The sequence below is a fragment of the Anas acuta genome, chromosome 13 (assembly GCF_963932015.1).
Source record: "Anas acuta chromosome 13, bAnaAcu1.1, whole genome shotgun sequence".
Lineage (NCBI taxonomy): Eukaryota > Metazoa > Chordata > Aves > Anseriformes > Anatidae > Anas > Anas acuta.
Window position 1 is genome coordinate 3,087,940 of NC_088991.1, and position 20,404 is coordinate 3,108,343.

Here is a 20,404-nt window from a genome sequence, read left to right on the forward strand (position 1 = left end):
TTTCAAGAATAATAGCAATATTTATATAAAGTTGAGGTTCCTATATCAGTATCTAACATTAGGCCACAGATTAAAGCCAACTACATCAGTTAGAGTTTGACCTACTCCCTGCCATGCTCAACGGGCTCGAAATACGGGGCTGGCAGAAGCCCTGCATGCCCGTACAACCCTGTCACAGTCCTGGGACACAAATGCAAGCAGCAACATCTGTCTCTAAGGGAAGTGTCTTTCAGCATCAAGCTGAAAGGTACTCAGGTACCTTTGCTCAGGTACAGTCACTGGGTTTGGAAAGCCTGAATGAAATTGGGATTTAATTTCTCAAGGAGACCAAGCTAAGTGCTGAAACAAGTTTCGACTGGAATTGAACATTTCTTTCCTGAAAGCTGAAAGCATTCACAGAAAATATTTTTAAACCCTTTAAGGTTTCCTGACATCTGTTGAGTGAGAAACATGAAAAATGAAAGGCGAGTCATGCAAGTTTCTTGTGCACCTTTGAACTTCTTTACATCAGCTTTCTCAATGAAAGTGACTAGTCTGATAATTTTCCTGCTAGAAGTAAGTGTTATTAGTTTACACACTGATGTTCACATCATTTTGCTACATTAAAACCCTCTCTTCTTAAGGCAGTGTAGAATGAACAGAGATTAAACAAAACCTTAAATCCAACCACCCATATTTCCCTAGCCTGAAGGGAGCTTTACCTCTTGCTGCAAAGCAGCTATACCCACCTTCAAGCACTTCTAAAAACGCATCAGGTGGGCAAAAAACAAAAACCCAAGCAAACAGTATTTTCACAGACTTGTTCAGATGAAGCCCCATTAGATATAGGGCTTTTGGACTATTCATCAATAATACAGAGTAGCACCTAAGGCAATATTTGAGCAGAGTGATAAAATGCGAGAGTCATCATCACACAGTGCGCTGCAGACAGTTCTGACCCTTGGTGTCAGGAAATATAAGCAAGCTTAATGCAGTAATGGTTACCAAAAAATAAAAATGCTGCATATAGAGGATAGGCAGTGAGTTCATCTCCAAGCTGCCTGCACAGACAAGGAATGAACAGAATGAATTTGAGTCTGCAATGTCCATAAAAACTGGTCCTTGTTGTAACAGACATCTCTGAGAGGTCACTTACAACAAGAAGCATTACCAAGAGTTTAGGCTCTGATTCTAAGACCCAAGAGGGAAGTGCACCAGGACAACTTTGGGCATGATTATGTGCCTACTTTGCCAGGGAAATCCGGACTCATTGCACACCGATGTATACCTCTTCTCCTGACACTTAACCTTACATTCACTCAGTTTGCAGATAGTTTCATGCCTCCGGGGAATTAGATTGTGCCTTTCCAGATGCTTATTCAACTCAGCCTTAATTTCTTCAAAGATTTTGGCTTCCAATTATTTTTTCTCCCCAGATCATTCTTTGTTCCAACAGCCATTTCCACAAGCCTTCAGGCTCTAGGGTTCTGTTGATTGTGCTTTCCTCCCAGGAGCACGGTGTGGAAGAGAACCACTACTTCACTGCAGCTCTGGATTCCTCCACAGCCACTGCCACATGACAGTTGCCCTCTTTGAGCACCAAAGCTCACATTGGCAGAAGCCAGAAGTCTCCCATCTCTGGCGGCAGTCAGGCCCTTCCCACTGGCAGAGGACTGGATAAAATTCACGAACTCCTTCCGTGCCCGCTGCTCGCACCACTCCCCATTGCTGTGGTTAGCGCACACAGTCCAAGACAAATGCCCGCTGAAGTCAGATGAAATCGTGCCATTGATTCCACTGGGAGCTGGATCAAAGTCTCACTGAGGTTTAATAATGAAAATTGAAAATATGGCCATACTTTTTATAAAATTGTGTTCTCAATGAGTTTCTAGGTTCCTTTTCATCACAAGAGGAGTCATTTTGCTCATTTATGAATGAAAGCATTCGGGAAGGAAGCAAACCAGAGCCAGTTGGCTCTAAGCCAGGTGTTACATGTCCCAAGGATTTTATTTAAGGGAAGGAGCTGACATCAGACACTCCAGGACTACTTAAATAGCAAACAGCCATGTGCAATAATAGTCACGTATACAAGGCTAAACGCTGCTTATAACATTCTGGAGTACAGTCATGTCTTCTGAAAAGCTTTAATACATTTCTCCATTGAAATGTACAAATGCATAGGTTATGCAAACATTTACAGACAGCAATTTGAATGTGTAAGCACGCGCCCTTCATACTTGTTCAGGGGGAACTCGTATTGAGGGCACGTATTCAGAGCTGTATTTCAGAAGTAAAGAAATGAAGATGTTTGCTAACAGTGGTAAGCGCCACCAGTTATAACAGAAATTAAACTGTTAATTTCATTGGCTAGAAGTAGATCAATGATTTTTTAAACAGAAAACCTACAAAAAAAAAAAACATAAAACAGTAATGATGATAACAAAAAGCAATTTCTGAGATGTAAATAGCTGCAATATAAATGGAGTAACACCCATACTGATTTTCCTTGAGCTATTTCAGTCTTATGTGCGTATCACTAGTGCTTCAATGTAGGAAAAAACACTAAAACATTGATAGGAGTGAAAAGATATTTTAAAAAGGCCATCAGAAACAGGAGTCAGTATGCAAACAACCTTCCTCTCCCGCCTCTGGTGTCCCTCGGCCAGGCATTTCTGCGCAGGTGGCTCATTCAGAGGGAGCGCTGTCTGGATCTTTCCATGGGCTTCAGCACGTCCTGGAGCCGAGCCAAAGACAGTAAAGAAACCTAACAGCTGGGATGCCCTCGGAGGTGCCCCAGGCTCCCGTTCATTCCAGCTCTTCTCTAGCAACCCACAGCACCACAGAATAACTGCAAATGGTACCGAAGGCCTTGTTTGCAGCTCCCAAGCAAGCTGTGCCTGCAGCACAGGTGGGAGGGAACCACTAACACAGGACCTCAGTGAGAGGCTTCCACGAGGCACGGCTCAGATGAGGGAGCTGGGCACTATTTGGCCTTAAAACTTCTTCCCCTCTTCTTTCTTACTTATTTCCAGTGACTTCCAAGTGCCAGTTAAGGAACACTCTGGTCAAGATCAAAATCCTGACAAACTTCACAATCACAAGCTGGAAATGAATCACAACGAAAGCTTCTGGGACCTGCAAATAAACATTTTTTTCACGAAGCTCAGGACCCTATTATCTGTTGATGACTAATAAGGAAATTATATTTACAGGACCAGACATTCAGACACCCTGGTAAAATGTCAGAGTAAAAAAACTAGCGAAACATAATATCTCTGTTTACTTCATGTGCTAAGTAACACTGCAGTGTTAACATTACCCTTTTTAGCTTCCATGGCTTTGAAGAATTCAACCCTTTATAACATTTTTTTTTTCTATTATTCTTCTAGTTGTATTAGAGAGCTCAGAGCCCAGCTCTGAAAACAAGCACTTATCCACATGGTTAACTCCTCTCTTGGAAATCCATCAGGTTCCACTTTGTGTGTGTGTGTTAAAGAGAAGTTGCCTTAGCAATTTGAAACAAATTTTTCAAAACTAAAAACCCTTGGCAAAAGAAAATGATAAACCAGGAACTGCAGCAACATCTGCAGTCAGAAATGGCAGTGTGACCCTGCAAAGACAGCGTAATGTCATGCAGCAGATTCAGTAATTCTTCCTAAAACACAAGGTGTCATAGAGCAGAAATAAACCAACAGGCTTGCCAGTCAGACTGTAGGAGAACAGTTGCTGGGATTTGTTTGGTACTGAAGCACTGAACAAGTGAAAATACTATTAATCATGTCAGCAAAGCATCAGATAAATACAGACACATTTTTCTCATTAAGAATATCAAGTATTTGAACTCATTTCAACTTTTTTCTTAGCAAGATGCCCCAAACTTTAATTTGTTTGTCTGCTCACATTGTTTTGTGATTTATTTTTCATAGTAGAAAGAGCCAGGTCAAGCCTAGGAACTACTGACAGGAGTTTTGGACAGATCATGGGGGGTATGTAATCAATGGGAAGCAGCAGACAAATATCCTGAGTAACCACCAAAGGACAGAAGAATACAAGGCTCTGAGCAAAAAAACTCACCTGACGCATCCCTGGAACTCATCTTTTTCAGGCCACACATTACAGCACTGCCCTGGAGCTGTACACACACAGAAAAAGTGACTACAGAGGTATTAATGATGCTGTAGGCACAAGAGTAGAATTTCAGCTGGGATACAGCGCACAGTTGTCTCACTTACTTTCAAGAAGGATGAACTCACAGGCACAAAGCTTGAAAACCCCTCAGATGATAAATGTGTGGTCTAAGATCTGCTCCTTCCTGCTACAGAGCATGGTTCGTTTGGACCAGCAAAACAAAGACGTGGAGGTGATGTCAGTGCCATCTACACGTTCATCGGAAAGGTGAGCGCCAGAAGTGAGCGCACCTTACCTAACCGATGTTCTGGATACCACCCTGCTGCTTTGGAGCATTTTACACCTCTGCCTGCCAGGAACTAAAAAAGTACGTCAGCAGAAAGCTCCTTGTGGTAGGAGTATGTAAAATGGCACCACAGTGACTGTCAGGGGCTGAACAGGGGTTAGGTTATCCCCAGCAGTTAGAGGAAGGGACAGGAGAGGCACAAGAGCACGTATGTATATGCTTCCAGGAATGTATGTAGGAGAAAAATAGGTAAGCAGGGAGCAGCAGCCTTCCAGCCACAAAGGCAAGAGACAGATGAGCTGGAAATCCCTACCAGTGAAGGTTGTAAAACGACATAAAACATTTTTCATCTACTAACAAGATTAAAAATATATGAAAAACCAAATTAAAAAGTAAGAATCTGTACAGTTTCAATACTAACACATAGACCACATGTAAAGCCAGACAGCAAGCCCTTCTCTCACCCAGGTACCACTCTTCTTGCAGTCCCATGTAAGCGATTGGCCCTCACATATGACAGCAGTAGGAACATCACTTGGGTTCTTTCGATGTAAACTGATTCAGACCTGGTTCTGTACTGCTCTGTCCTCAGATTTCCAGCTTTGTTGTTAGGATTACACAAAGCAGTACATACTTTTTTCTGACTACCCTACCAGTCAGTGAGCACGTAGTTAAAACCAGACAGTTTATTTACAGCCTACATGAGGAAGGACACAACACAAAGCCACAAGCTTATCTCTTACTGCACAAAAGGCCTTTCAAACACAGCTATTAAATGTGAGTTTGTAGCTAAGATACTAATTCATTTCAGGGTTCACCGATTTCTTCAGTAAACCAATTTCCTCAAACTTTTTCATTCATTTCATAGAGCTCGCAAACATCTAAACTGGCAGCTGAGGCTAACTGATAGTTTCTAATAGAAACCAACCCTCCTCCAATTCAAGTGGCACACAAGGTTACAAAACTTGGAGGAAATCCTGGCCTAGAGAAACCAGCAATAAATTCAGACTCAATCGAATTCCATCCCATACCCACTCCCTGCTCCTAGCCCTGCCAGTGAGAAAGGACTGCTGCCAAACCGAAAATGAAATTGAAAATGTAATAAAATAAGCGTTCAAGGTCAATTCCTCAGTTTTATACAGACAGCAAAAATGACCTGATGTCTTTTGAACAATGTGAGGGGCGACTGACCTACTTTTTTCTTTTGAAGAAATGTGAATTTTTCATCAGTTGGCTGCAGTCTGAGGATAGAACTGGCAGATTTTTTTATTCACTGAAGTTATTTAGTGGCACTGGCAGCTGTCAGGCTCTGAGCATCCCCCAGATATTCCAGCAGCCACCTGAGTGCTCAGAACGCTGGCTCAGCCACTTGGTATTCAAGAGCAATGAGCACCACTCATGATGAAAGCGCTGATTTCCAAATCCTCAATATGACGACAAGTACCATAACACATTGTACACTGCCCTAATTTCTTTAATGACTTCATCCACACTGAGAACATTTCCTGATCTGCCAGAGATCCTTGAAAAAGAAAGGCAAAGCCAGCTTGTTGTTTTCATTTAAATAGAAGCTATCCATTGGTATTGTTTATGCATCCCCAAATTCAAGCATTTGCATGGAGTCAATGAGGAATTTGCATGCAAGTGAATTTTAGAAGTACATTCACATATTGCTGCAGCACAAAACCTAAGAAATTCTACTGGCAAAGAATTTGCTTTCTTTATATTGCTTTCCATCAAAGCTGGGCATAAGCCAAATGAAGAAAAAACCCCATTGCCCTGGTTCTGGAACTATACAGAGCTGTAAGCTATGGAGCCTGAAGATTACAAAATCAGAGATAACTGTTATTGATAGTACTTAGCACAGCTATTTACCAAGTTTGTACCTGCCCAACAGCTTCATTAGCCTCACTTAACCCTCTGCCACAACCCCCAGCTAAATCCAACACACATTGCCATAAGCGAAGATATTTATTGTACTGAAGTTGCTAATCAGGTCAACATTTAGGATACTAAAACCCTTGCTAGCATACAGCTGGATATTAAAAGAAATATCAATGTAGCTGAAGGAGGTGGGCCTTATGATTAATACATACTGTGCATTGTACATGTATGACAGACACCACCAGGAACTAAGTAAGCCTTTATAAGCAACACCAGCAAGTTGGCTAAAAGCAGTTCTTAGAAAAAACACACACACAACTTCCCAGCAGAGGAATGTGCACTTTTCCACCAAACCACCTGCTTTTAGACAACTCACTTTATCCTTAAATGTTCCTGTGATACGGAAAGGATTGCACACAACTTTAGAGGTCTGCATATGGCTTGGAAACAAACCTTCATGAGGTGCTGTATCCCTCCATCCATGGACTGAATGTACCAGATGATTCAACCAACCCTTCTGTTTGTGATTGCATTATAACTTACAGAAAGCAGTGTAGTAGAGAAAATGTGATTTGCCCCTCCCCTCCCCTCTGAACCACTTAGTTTTATCTCTAAGTAGCTGAAGCTTCCAGAGTTGTAGCTGAAAAAGTCCCAATATAGATAGCACCCTCTCAAATTACCTCGTATCTTGCAGAGCCTTCTTTAAAACGGTTTCATTTCTTCTTACCACTTGCCAAAATGGTAGCACAAATTACAACTGTAGAGCACTTGCAAGCAACATAACGTTTACTTTGAAAAAGAAATCCCAGACAATTATAAGCCCATAGAGTTTTCTGCAAAGTCCCTACAAAACTAACCATTCCCCTGTCAATCCCCTTTCTTTGAGGGGGGGGGGGGGGGGGAAGTCTTGCACCCAGTATATTTTGTAAGGACATTGCTTGACCTATGCACCAACTAGTGAGATTTTCAAGCCTGCTTTTCTGTACTCAACACCTACATAGTTGTGTTGCATGAGAAGTCACCGAAGACTTTTTTTTTTTCCCCAAACGATATTCAGTGAGGTTTTGAACACAAAAAAAACTTTTCATTTGACCACAACAGAAATAAGGAAAATAATGAGTAACTCCATCCATTTCACCTAAAATGTTTGTCCATAGGTTTACATAACTGAGGTGAACTCCTTACACAGGATTACACATTGCCTTACCTTTGCCTTCATTCCAGATGCAGCTGGTCAGTGGACGAGCACATCCTGCATCTGACTCAGCTCCTTCATCTTGTAAATATCTAACAATTAAAATACTACAGAAGGAAAATTTGCACCAAAATGTCACAGAAGGGCACGTAATGCTTAGCAGCAAAACATGTACCAGAAGGTAAGCTGGAACATTTCCACTGTGATTTATCTTCCACTTTTATAGTCAACACAGCCCACCAACTGTGAAAATATTGCAGTAATTTATTATTTGCATTTTATTTCAAAATGCATCATTCCCCAAAGCTATCAGCTACAAAAATGTTTCTTTTTTGTTTATTTCATTTTATTTTTAAATCAAAGTTCCAGAGCTGACAACTAAATAATGATCACATTTTAAAAGTAAAATCCAAGGACAACATTGGTAGAAACTGGCTGCAGTTTCGGTGATGCTCTTAGCAAAATGTTGATGGATTAAGAGGAGAGAGAGGAAACCGCACCTGACCTTCCACTCCAAAGCTAACTACTAATCTCTCTCTCTCTCTTGGATTTGAGTCAGATAAAAATTCTCTGGTTACACCTCTGGTGTAACTGCTTACAGCAATGCAGTTACACTAAGGGTCAACACAGCCTTATGTGTGGGAGCCGGCTGGTAGAAAGATGCTTGATCCATCTCCTGGGGACCCAGCGAAGAGTGGGAAGAGCACAAGGAAATACAAAGCTGTGAACACGAGTCCAGCCTCTTAGCAGAGGTGACCTTTGAGCCTCTTCTGCACTCAGACAAGTTGGTGTGCAGGCTCAGAACACTGCCTGAAACAAAAGGAAATTGGAAAATGGGAGCTAACGCCATTTAACCATTGCTGTACTTGCAAAAAAAAAAAAAAAACACCAAAACCTCTTACCAGTTCTAGTCAGGCTCCATTTCCTTTGCTATTCTGTTCATGACCTTCAAGATATCGTAAGAAAAAAAAAAACAAAACAAAACACAGTTTGTGTAATCATCACTTCTTGAAGACACCTTGTGCAAAAGGACACTGTTGGTTTCAGTAACTTCCTTGCCAGTATCTTCAGGTAGATTCTCATTTTTCTCTTGCAAACAAAGTAAATCAACTAGTAGTGAGTGAAATAGCCAAACACTACCTAGTTCTGCTTTGTTTCAACTTTGTGCACATACAATGCACATATCAGCAGTTCTCTGAATCTCCTTCTTAGCTACTATCTTAATTTATTTCCCCAATGAACACGCTGCCTTCCACATTGCTATACACTGTTAAAATGTTTAGTGAAGAAACATTAAAAGACCCAGTTCCTCAATGCATTGAGATCCATGCTTAATTCTGACGACCTCCATGAGACCCATCACCACAGCAGCATGCCTTACTAAACAGAAACCAACCTAGGTATGTGCTTTTTTTGTTCACTAAAGGCCTGGGAAAAACACAATTCGTTCTGTTCTCTCTTGAGGAATAAGCAAGTTCTTAAAGTTTAGACAGATGAAAACAGCATCTTTAACAGCATAGCAGCAGCAGTGTTATTCCAAAAACACAGGGAGGGAAGCATGCAAAACTCACTCTTATCTGACACTTATTTTAAATAAATATGCCATGTAGGTTTCAGCTGGAATGTGGCATACATTTTGTGTGATTAGCCCAAAGGACACAATAAGTTGTTTAGAATATTTCAGATTCCTTCCTTGTCAGGATTAGGAAAAGGTTGCCCTCAGCACAGTATACTTAAGTATGCACATTTCTAAAGATACTGAAAATACCTAGACAGCTAATTTTCTCCACAATGAAGTGACAAAATAATCCTGAAATAGCCACAGCCACTATTATTTCCAGAATAGGTATACTAAAAGCCTCCTGTATCCATGTGCGTGATTAAAAAAATACTGAGGACTACTTCAACCACCACGCTAGTTCGATACATAATTCTCATTTTACATAAATGCATTCCCTTCCCCAAAATACGGAAGTCTCGTTACTAAACTACAGTAGATACTCCCAATCTACACTGGTCTCACACAATGCTTTACACTCAAATTCCCTGTCACATTATCAACAGACACCCGTTAAGAAACTCTGGTATCCCGTCTTAATGAAAGAACTACAGGTTTGAAAATGAAAGTGAGCAATTAAGAACTGAATTTACTTCAAAAAAGATTTCTGCAGCAAGAAGTCAGTGTTAAGAGTCTGTCAAAAATAATGGAAGTTACTGTTTGGTTGGGCATTTTCCATTTTTATCATAAATAATAGGAGCTATATGAGATTGGTGGGGCATGTCCATTTGGTATAAAACCAGTTAGCTTTGCCTGTAACCCAAATTAATGGTTACGGACGTGGCATTTGTCTGTTCAGGTTACTAATATACCCACCCCAGATTAAGTTTCTGAAATAGGATGACACACATCAGCTGCAGACAGGATGGAACCAACTACAAGCCACTCCCATGGGCAGCAACGGTTTAGTTAGCAAAGTTTTATGGCCCAAAGGCAAAAGGTTTACCTACCTTTTCCAGTTCACTTATGGTTTCTAAATTAAGGTCACTCCTTTTGGGGATGGGACACACAAACAACTCAGCTCATTCATTTCCTCTCACTTAACCTTTCATCCTATTTTTGAAATGGGAGATCTACATCCCAAGTTACAAATGGATCAAAATGACCAAACAGCTGGAAGCCTATGTAAGTGTAGTTTAGATAAATAAAAACATATGCACTCATCTTTGGGAACAGTGGGGAGACTATCTATTATAGTACTAATATTATTAACTCTTTAACCTCTATCTGTATAGCTTCATCTGTTTGCTTTCTTTCTCCCTTTAATCATTTAATCTCAACTCACTTTGTACTCTGTGATCCTGCAAACATGATCTGGCTGATGTTTGGATACCTCCTCACTAATACCCCTGGAGGTTTTGTCATTGATTGAAGCAAGAATAGTCTAAATTCATAGCAAATACCACTGCAGGGCATCCCACTGTATTGAAGTTCCTAAGTCTTCTTGTAAAGACTTACTCCATCAACATCAGAAGGTACCAAGCACTTTGTGTGCTCTTGGTTAATAAAACTACGGAATAAATTAGGGAAGCACTTGGTGTTCCACCCACAAAATACCTCAAATAGTATCACTGAGAAATTACTCTCCTTTGGGGGCAAAGGACGACTGCTTCTCTTTGTTTCAGGCAGCGCACAATGGGTCTTTGCTGGTGATTAATCTTCAGGCACCATAGTAGCAACCACAATTTAAGTAAACATTTTTGGAGCTGTTCCTCTATACTATTGTGAGGATTTTCAAGGAGTGGACTTGTCAAATCAATGTGTGGTTCTCCTAGGAATGCACAACTGTTGACTTTTGGTTGTTAACTACCTTGCAATCTTGATCAGTCATTTTCCAGAGAGGTGAGATACCACCCAGCCACCTGTGTCACCTACAAAAGTTTTTGCACTAAAATAAACGTCAGTGTGAAATCAGTTGCTTCATGTTAAAATGAAAAAATAATGAATGGTAAATATAGCATAACTTTTAAATTGTATACTCTCCTGCATGCACATGAAACTGACTGAGCAAGCAAACCAGAAAACAAAAATCAGACATTGTTCTTCTGTAGCCCTCCAACTCTACAAAAGAAAAGTTAAATAAAAGGCCCAACCGAGCAGCAAATGCAGTCAAAATGCCCTTTGAAGTCCAGGTTTCCCATTTAGACCCTGCGAGAGGATAAAACAGTTGGTAATTAAGAACTTTCCAGAACCGTGAAGGTATCAGAAATACAAAGAGTACACAAGGGGCGCAAAATCAGAAAAAGCAAATTATATTTAAACAATAGTTTGCATCAGAGATTGCCTATACCACTATGCAAGCATGCTTACATAATTAAACGTGGCTTTATTACAGTAGTTCCCTTTTCTTGCCACAGCTGCTGCCAGTAAAGTGACTTCAATGAGTCTTCCCATCATACCGATGACAATAACCATGTGGTTTTAAGCATGGCTTATCTGTAAGCACATTTATCTCAAAGTCCTCTACAAACACAGTGGTTGTCCTGCAAAGCATTTCTCAAACAAGCCATCTCTGTTACAGCTGGGAGGAGACAGGGAGGGCAAAACTTACTACCTACTGGAAATACTACATTTTAGTCATTTTTTTCATTCCACGGGGAAGAAAGGTTAAAAAAAATAAAAATTCCTAGAAAATGCAAGTCTTTTTTAGGATAGAATAAAATTGGTGTTTCTAACACCGGAAAAAGAATCTAGGGCACACCTTTTTAACTCTGCAGCAAGCCCCTGGAGCTCTGGTTTCAGCAGCTTGTGAAATCAGGAGCCTGGAGGCCTAGGCTGATGAGCAGCTGGGAAGAAAGAAAAGCTGTCGGAGCCTAGGTAGGTTTTCTAGAGACAGACCTTGCCAGCTTCCGCCTGCTTCAAGAGATTCTGTGTGGCCTTTCAAGTGCTACCTGAGTGGCATTTCCCAGAGATAGACCATTCTGGGTAGGTTTTTCAAAGCCATCTGGGCAAAGAAAACTGTCCATTACTTGGAACAAAAAAAAAAAAAAAAAAAAAAAAGCAGACAGCATCCCAAAATACAGATACAAACGGCAAGGATGAAGGAGTGCAGGGAAAAAACAGAACAGCTCCAAATCAGGCAGTGAAAAACAAGAGATTGGAGGATATAAGGCTTGGAATTCAAAACTTTTAAATGACAGAAGCAAAATCCTTTTCCAGTTCCACCCACTGGGAAGAAGCAGAGCAATGACCCACTTCCTACGCCCCAGCATGGCACTAGCAAGTTGCCTGCAGCCAGCCAGCTCCTGCCTTCTTCTCAGGTCCCTGTTCTAGCTTTGAAGTCATCCATCAGCTCTGTGGGGCCCACTCCTGTGCCTCTGAAATTCAAGAAAGGGGGCAAGCCAAATTTGCAGAGGAACTTGTAAATGAAAGTGTGTTTCTCTGTACTTTTTTTCTGCTCAGGAGAGCAGCAATAGCATGGCTGCCCAGACCACGTTCCTGGACCATATCTTAGAACCTGGTTGAATCTGAGTACAGAATAAACATAGTACCACGGTCCTGAACTTGGGACTGGCACTCAAGACTTTGAGGACTGTGGTGTGTCTAAGGAATCCAAGACATGAAATCATCAAGTTTCTTACTACAGAACAACTCCTCTTTCATCATACTTACATATAGTGCATCATGTGCACAACGGGATGTTGCTTTTGGTATCACAGCTGTTAGTGCAGTGATTTTCTGAGCTGCCCTTTTCATTTCACCAAGGCTTTGGCCTTACAAGAGAAGGCAAGACAACTGCTCTTTCACGGTAAAACAACCCTTTCACAGTCATTCAGCCAGTCAAGCCCTTCAGGACAGATTTATTTAAGGATTCCTCCTCTCCTGTCTACCCAGCGAGTACACTACTACACAGCTAAGCCAGATACGAACTAAACAGCAACGTGAGAAACCAAAAAAGGATGTACCCCACACCTTGGAAAAGGCCAGGACTATCGTGCTAGTGCTGCTGCCTCCTGACACGGGAAAAGGAGGAGGGAGAAAATATAAAGTGAAGTAAACAACTATAAAACGTCAAAAGAAATGTAAGTGGTTCCATTGTGTACCCATGTATTTAATTTACTGTTGGGACTATTTAATTTCAAGTAACACCTCTAAGCAAAGCGGATGTCTATTCATCATCTGGGGATGTTGCAAGCTTCTGCCAAGACAAAATGTACGATCTCCTTTAAGGATAATCTTACCTGTCTGGAACGGGAAGAGACAGAATGCCTTCCTAACATTTATCTAGATTAAACAGAACAGAGGAGGTAAAGCTCGATGCACTATTTTGACAGGATGAGAATGTGTTTGCTGAGGAATAGGCACTGATTAAATCTGAGACAATGTGTGCCACAAACATTTCTACTAAGAAAACCAAAAAAGGACAAAACATAGAACTGGCAGAATAAATGCACGATTTTATTTACAAATATCCTATTTTTAGCGTGTATCTAGGCTACTAAGCAGACTATTAACTTTAGAATGATATATTACAAAACAAAAAAATTGTCATAGTTAGTTGGAAATTATTTTTAGCAACAGATAAAAAATAAAAAAGGACAGTTCTTTGAGGCATCATTATCAAAGCTCCACAATTTGAGTACAAAGGATTTGTTTTATCTTTTAATTTTATTTTTTTCTGGACTCGTCACTTTTTTCTTTTGGAATTTTCATTTCCTGTATTAGTTCAAATGGGAGGGGAGGGGAGGAGAAACAAGGCTTTGCATTACCTTATAGACCAAAAAGAGGGCATGCAGTAAGCATATACAACACCAGCTTTCATTTGTCTAGTTTGCCACAGAACATACAATTTTTTCAGTCTTTACTAAACCATGCAAAGGAAAATCTGTCATCAGAAGGACTAAAACTACAAAATTAGACCGGGGAGTCTGATGCAATTTAGAACTGAAATATCTACTTAATATAATCTCCAGAACTTTTTTTTGCCAAAGGCATAGATCTTTATCAATAGGTGTGTGCCCTTGCAAGCAACTGTTTGAAATGGTGACTTGTTAAAATGCTTAACCCTCTAATTCCCATATACCTACTAGATACAGTATTGCCTAACTAAAGACATACAGCCTGGACTAATCCAGCGACTCGTGTGGGTAGACAAAAAATAAAGCAGCTTAGGAAATAAAAGCAACTAAAATAAGTCTTAACCAATTAATCTAAGGAACCAGGCAAGGCTAAATACTGATTTGATCCTGGAAGTCCAAGCAAATAACTACACTTAGAGTAGTTAGTTTGTAAAACAAAGTTACCTATAAGAACACATTTAATCTGTTTAAGGCTTTACTACATGTATGCCCCATCTTTCATGAAACCCACTACAGCTGATAATGGACAGATGTCATCTAAGCAGCATAAATGAAGATGGTGGTAATAAAAAACACAACATTTCACTGAAATCAACATCTTACAGCCTGATTCTATAAATCCTCTTGTTAAGCAGTCCCTCAGGACTCACTGTGTTATCGTGGTGAGAGCCAGAAATGCTCCAACACAGAGGCCTTGGAGGGGAAGGCTTTTAGGAAGCAGTTGCCACCATATTCAAAACAGCTTCTGCCAAAAAAAAGAGAGAAGTTCAGTACACTACGACACTTTCAATTCTGAGCGTTATCTTAAGGAATGAGTAACATCAAAAAGCAAAACATCTTAAGCTTTCAAAACGTCCAAAACTGTTGACAATTTGGGAATATTTATTTCTTCTTAGCTATCAGACATAGCACAGTAACGGATGAGCTGTATTAGACACAGAGCACTGGTGCACCTAGCAATGCACCTGAGAGGCACTGTACATGCAATGCAGGAAGCACACTACTAGAATATTCTTGGTAATTTAATATCCAACCTGACATATTATCACTCAGAACAAACCCAGCAATTCATGAAAAAAAATAAAGAAGGAATAAAGATTAATGCTATGAGCAAAAAAACTTCTTGTCTGGTTGTGCAAAATGCTAGCTAAGCACAGATGTCTCTTCTGAGCCAGTAACACCCATGCTATTCCAAACAACTTTCTTCAAGGACATTGCCGACTAAGTAAAGGCTCCTTAAAAAGCAATTATTTTAGCTACAAGCATCATAAATAAAAAACAACACCTAGGACAAACATAAAGACTATGAGAAGAACAAACATTTTTCTCTGTGTTGGTTCCTAATTTTTACTATGTGTTTCCGTACAATTTGCCTCATTCTCCTCTGTTCTTTTTAGTGTGAATCTTTTGTGCATAGAGATGTAATAGATTACAGAATTTAAACTGGAAAGTGGTATCATAAACAGGTGACTGCAGGCAGGAACGGACCAAGCTTTTGTTTGAACAATGACTACTTCAAGTTTCGCTGTTTTGAGAAAATGACATTTTTTCCTTAATGGAAACCTCTACTGGCTCCAGCTGAAAAATATCATTGTTTGTACCAAGAAACAACAGATGTATTTAGAATAACAGCCTGATATTTCCAGCTGATATCACACAGAGAGAAATGCCAAATAACACGGGGCTCACCCAGGTCTCGTCCCACAAAGTGCTGAGCCATCTGGGCAGCTTCAACGAGAGGGGAGCGCGCCCAGCAGTTCAGGGACTATCTCAGAGCTGACAGAAAACACGCCTACCAGTTTTGCTGAAAAATCACCACATTTTTCTAAGTGCCAAACTGTGCCTAGGCTTGCACAGCTACACAAAGGAATAAAAAGCGGAGTCAAAGCAAGCAGCCCCTGTGGTCCCACCAAGACTGCAGAGCACAAATAGCCCGTATGTGCTCTGCCTCTGGCTCCGATGCCCAGGGGGACAGCTCAATCGAAGCATTTCCTTGTGGAGGGGGTGTTCTAGAGGCTGCACATCTGGCAGCACCAAGCAAATGCGGCACTTTTAGACTGACACCTTTTTCCCACTGAAATACAGATGATGCCCTGACAAGTGACTCAAGAACCCAGTACAAGGAAGTTGCTGAGGTTTCCAGGAGGTGCAGAGGATGCCTCCTTTAGAAACCATTTACAGAGCTTGCATCCTTCTGCAAAACTGCAGACGTAGCTGGGACCGGGAAAATGCTTGCTTGCTTTCTCTGTGCTGCACACTTGGTAAGATAGAGGGCACACAGTTCATTTCTGGAAGACCTCACTTCATGCTGCAGAACACTGCACGGCTGTTGGGACTCTCCCATTAGGAGAGCGATGGATTTTCCCAGTGAACCTTTCCTCCGTCAGATCTGCATTGCTCGCAAGTCAGACCTGCATCTTCCAGTGCTACAAACCCAGGACTTCTGGAATCGTCTTGTACCACGTCCCAGTTTAATTCCTGTTCAAACTAGAACGTATCTTTTAGGAAATCACACAACCTTGATTTGCATATCCAAACATCAAAGTTCTAACGACAGAACTAGATGCAAAATGTTTTGATTTTTATCAAAATGTTTATAATTTCCCGTACAACAGGTCAACAAAAATTGATCCATCATCTCAAATTCCTTGAGTTCATTGAATCAACATATTTCAGCAGAAAAACCATTCCATCTAAACTCTTAAACAGTTTTATTAGACAATGTGTTGGTAGGTTCCGAGTAAAACTCCTTAAACACATGTGTAGGTTTTATTAAACAAGTTAGCATCATCTCATTAATTGTGCAGGTTACAAATTACCACCAAAAGTACCGCTTCCTTTTCCATCTCGTTAGCTCCGTAGTACTGCTGTGGATTTTAAAAGTTTTAAAAGAAATCTGCTTGCTTTACTTGTTAAACGCATCAGCATGTTAATCCAACATCAACTTTCCTGTGTCACACAGATTACAAAATGCAAGTTAGCAGCATTTCTGTTTATCTGCCCTACCTCTTTCAACCAAGGCTTATCCCAGGATTTTATTTTCACTCCTTATATTTCTTCATCTGGTTAATCAAGTAGGTCCTGCACCAGCCTTCAGACCATCCAAAGCCACTCACAGATCACCTGTGCTAATTTGCTGAAAAAGCTTCTGAGATTACAAGCAAGTATCATTCAGGAAGGAAAACACGCTGGTTCCATGGCAACGTGCAAGTCAATGAGCCCACCTTGAAACCTGGAAACAATGGTCCCTTTCAGAACACTGAGCAGAGGGGAGGGACCGCGTCTTATTGAGATGTTGGATTCTTTCAGATTATTTGAGGATTTTTTCCCTTCCTTTTTTTTCTTAAAAGAAAAAGAAAAGGCACACCGCAAATTTGCTTTGCACAAGTTGGTAATAGTTTCCAAAAAATCAAATCGATTCACTGTTGAATTTCCTCCTTCTCCATCCACCCACCTCGGTCCTCTCCAAAAAAGCAGCAGCACATAGCACAATGCACACATGTTTATGACATCAAACACACAGAAATCCTGATCCTAAAATGACTGAGGAAAAGGGATGGCCCCTGGAATCATATGCTATCTTGAAGAAGAAAATCTGTAGAAATCTCATGGGGGAAAAAAAAAAAAAAACAGCAAATTTTGGATTAAAAAAAAAAAAAAAAAAACTATCCTCTTGAATTGATAGAAAATTGACAGAGATCCACTGCACTTCCCAAAGGTAGTTCTGCCTGGCCATTAGGCACTTCAATCCAGGAGAATACTGCACAACTGTGGCTGGTCATGGCAGCCTGCTTCCCATTTTTGATTTTAGGTTTATACTACTGCTTTCCACAAAGCTTTTCTATATTCTCTTTAGTATCCTTGGGAGACCCAGCCTAATGATGATCCGAGCATTTGTATGAACATGTCGTTTAACCAGCTCAAAGGCAGTCACCTAATAACTGGTTCAAAGCACAACACCACGCTGCACACTGAATCACTCTGGCTGCTTTTCAGCTCCTGTTTCTCCAGCTTCGTCACACAGCAGAGGCTCAGTGAAGGGGGACACTGTGCTCAGCCAGTCCGATAGGACAGGATCTATCCCAGTGCTTGACACAGGCAGACTTGGTGTTGTATTCAGGAGGGCCACAAGAAACAGCCACGGCACTAAGGTCCCCGGTGCTGCTTCTTTCACAGCACGGTAGCCTTGCTCCTTCCTTCACCTCCTCCTGGTTTGCCTCCTTGTAGCCTGCTCCAGCACCTTCTTCCCCTCTGGTTGTTCTTTGGCTTCTCAGGTGCCCTGTGGACAGCCGTGCAACAATCTACGTTGCAAAAAGATGGGTAATTTTGTGCTGCACTGTCCCTACCAAAGATAAGGCTTAGTTTTGTTGTTAGTGGTCTGTCCAGCGCTAGCCACCAGCAGCCTCCAGGCTGTGCTAGGTTTCCAATCCAGGTGACAGGCAATCTTGCTCCCATTGCCTTTTGAAAGGGTTAAATGAGGAGCAAAACGCAGTCTAGACCCTGACAAGAAATATGCTGACATTTAAATAGAATTTTCTTGTTTCTCAGAACTTCAGAAAAAGCAGGAGTTGACAGAATTTATACTTTGTACTGTCCAGTGAGAACAATACTCCTTGACACTGTTAGTTAGGTAACTTCAGATTAAATACATTGGATTTTTAGAAGATGATTTTACTCATCAGCTCTCAACAGGTGTGAGTCCAGAGCTGCAAGGTTAGAGCCCGCATGTACTCACAGATGGACCCGGCCACTACCTTGCAGCTTATAATTACAGACCACAACTGCCTCACCCACAATTTGAAGAGACCAGGTGTGTTCTGCCATTGAGTGTGTTTCAGTTCCGCTCCCCAGCCTCCTTTCTTGCCTAGCTCCTCTTTTATTTCAGCTAGAAAGCCACTGCATAAGGCTGGCAATGCTTCCTACCACATGCACCATCCCTGCGCTTTGCACAGCGTTACGAACGCGTGCCAGAACTGACCACACAGCTCAGGGGCAGCCAGCACAGCAGGCGGGACAGCCCACTCCAGGACAAGTCTTGGTAAAATCACGTCCATTTGGCTCTATTTGAGAGAATGGCAGTGAAAGGAAAAGCCGATGATTTTCTTTCAAAGGACTGCTCATCTGAGCTCAAAACGCACTGAAGCAGAGAAAACCTTCCAGGACAACCAACAGAATAAGAAATGTATTAAAATATATCGCCACAACTTACTTTTGATTTTTTTCATTGATAACCCCCCAAGAAAGAATTCAAAAGCCCTTCACAACAGATTATATACATAATCATATATCTTTACCTGCACACAATTATATTTAATTCCCTGCGTGTTTACCTATCTCTCGGAGTGGCAGAAGAGCACATCAGCCCAGACCAGCAACCCTTCAGATAATTCCCAACAGCCAGTGGCATGAAGGTGGGCTGAGTACAACTATTTATGGAGATCTTCCCCTTTTTGAAAGATCCTCCAAGTTTATTTATTTATTTATTTTTAAGTTCAGAGGCATCCACCACAAACGGAACAGACCTAACTCCGGGGCATAACACAGTAATTGTGAAAAAAAAATCTCCAAGCAGTTACTATGGGGTAAAACAAAACAGAAAACAAAACCACCCCCTGCAGTTGAAACAAGTACTCTGAAATAGCAACAAAACGTCGCTTGGAAATGAAAGCTTTTTCCAGGACACAGTCAAGCATCCTCACGTCAGTGAGCAGTCACATCTCTCGCTGCCATTTACAAATGACAGGAGGAAGAACCTTCAGAGCAGCCACACCTGAGGCAACTGGTGCTCCTCTACCTTCTAGCCAATACCTGTCTCAGCAGCCAGACCGAGCCCTGGGGTCTCCGAGGACACCTACAACTCAATACAGGCACTGCATTGTGCTCCAGAGGCAGCATATCAAGCAGTGGTGGGAAAGCTGTGCAGTTCTTCATCCCCTGAAAGCATCCTGCTGGAAGCAACCTATTGGGTATCTCTGCCACAGTATCACCTCTGAGATAAGGCACACGGCTCTATCTGGTTTCAGTGGCACCAGACAGAGGAAGCATGTTTGTTTGAGAGGCCCTCTTTATTTGTACAGTACTCAGAGGTTAAAGTTTTGGCATCTTATTCATTTGATTTAGGAAAACCACTAACACAGCCTCCGTTGAAATCACTGGATGTTTGTCCTGACATGAAGTGACTAGAAAGTTGGTATCATGAGGAGAAGGTTAAAAAAAAAAAAAAAAAAAAAAAAGGACAAACATCAAACATAAACATTTATTCTTTCCACCTTTAGCACCCAAAGTACACCAATGTGCATTGCTATAACTTCCTTCCTCTACCTGAAATTTAAGTAACAAGCTCAATGAAAAGATTATGAAAAACACGTTTTTTGGCATATTGCTTAGAACAATGCTTGACCAATTACAAAACCTTCCTTGGAGAAAACAGCATGTACATCTGGGCTTATCTCAGCCTGATGCAACTAGCAATTGCTGCTGTGTTAGCCTTTCAAGGTAAGGGACAAAAGGCAGCTGCTGCAAAACAAGGAACAGCTTCACTGCTACAATTCTGGCAGACTTGGTCCTTTCACTCT

General features: G+C 41.2%; 1 protein-coding gene across 1 annotated transcript in view; it reads right to left on the reverse strand.

Moving 5' to 3' along the window:
• Positions 1-20,404, reverse strand: part of COL4A6 (collagen type IV alpha 6 chain) — a 133,033-nt gene that overhangs the window by 89,498 nt on the left and 23,131 nt on the right. The window lies entirely within an intron of this gene.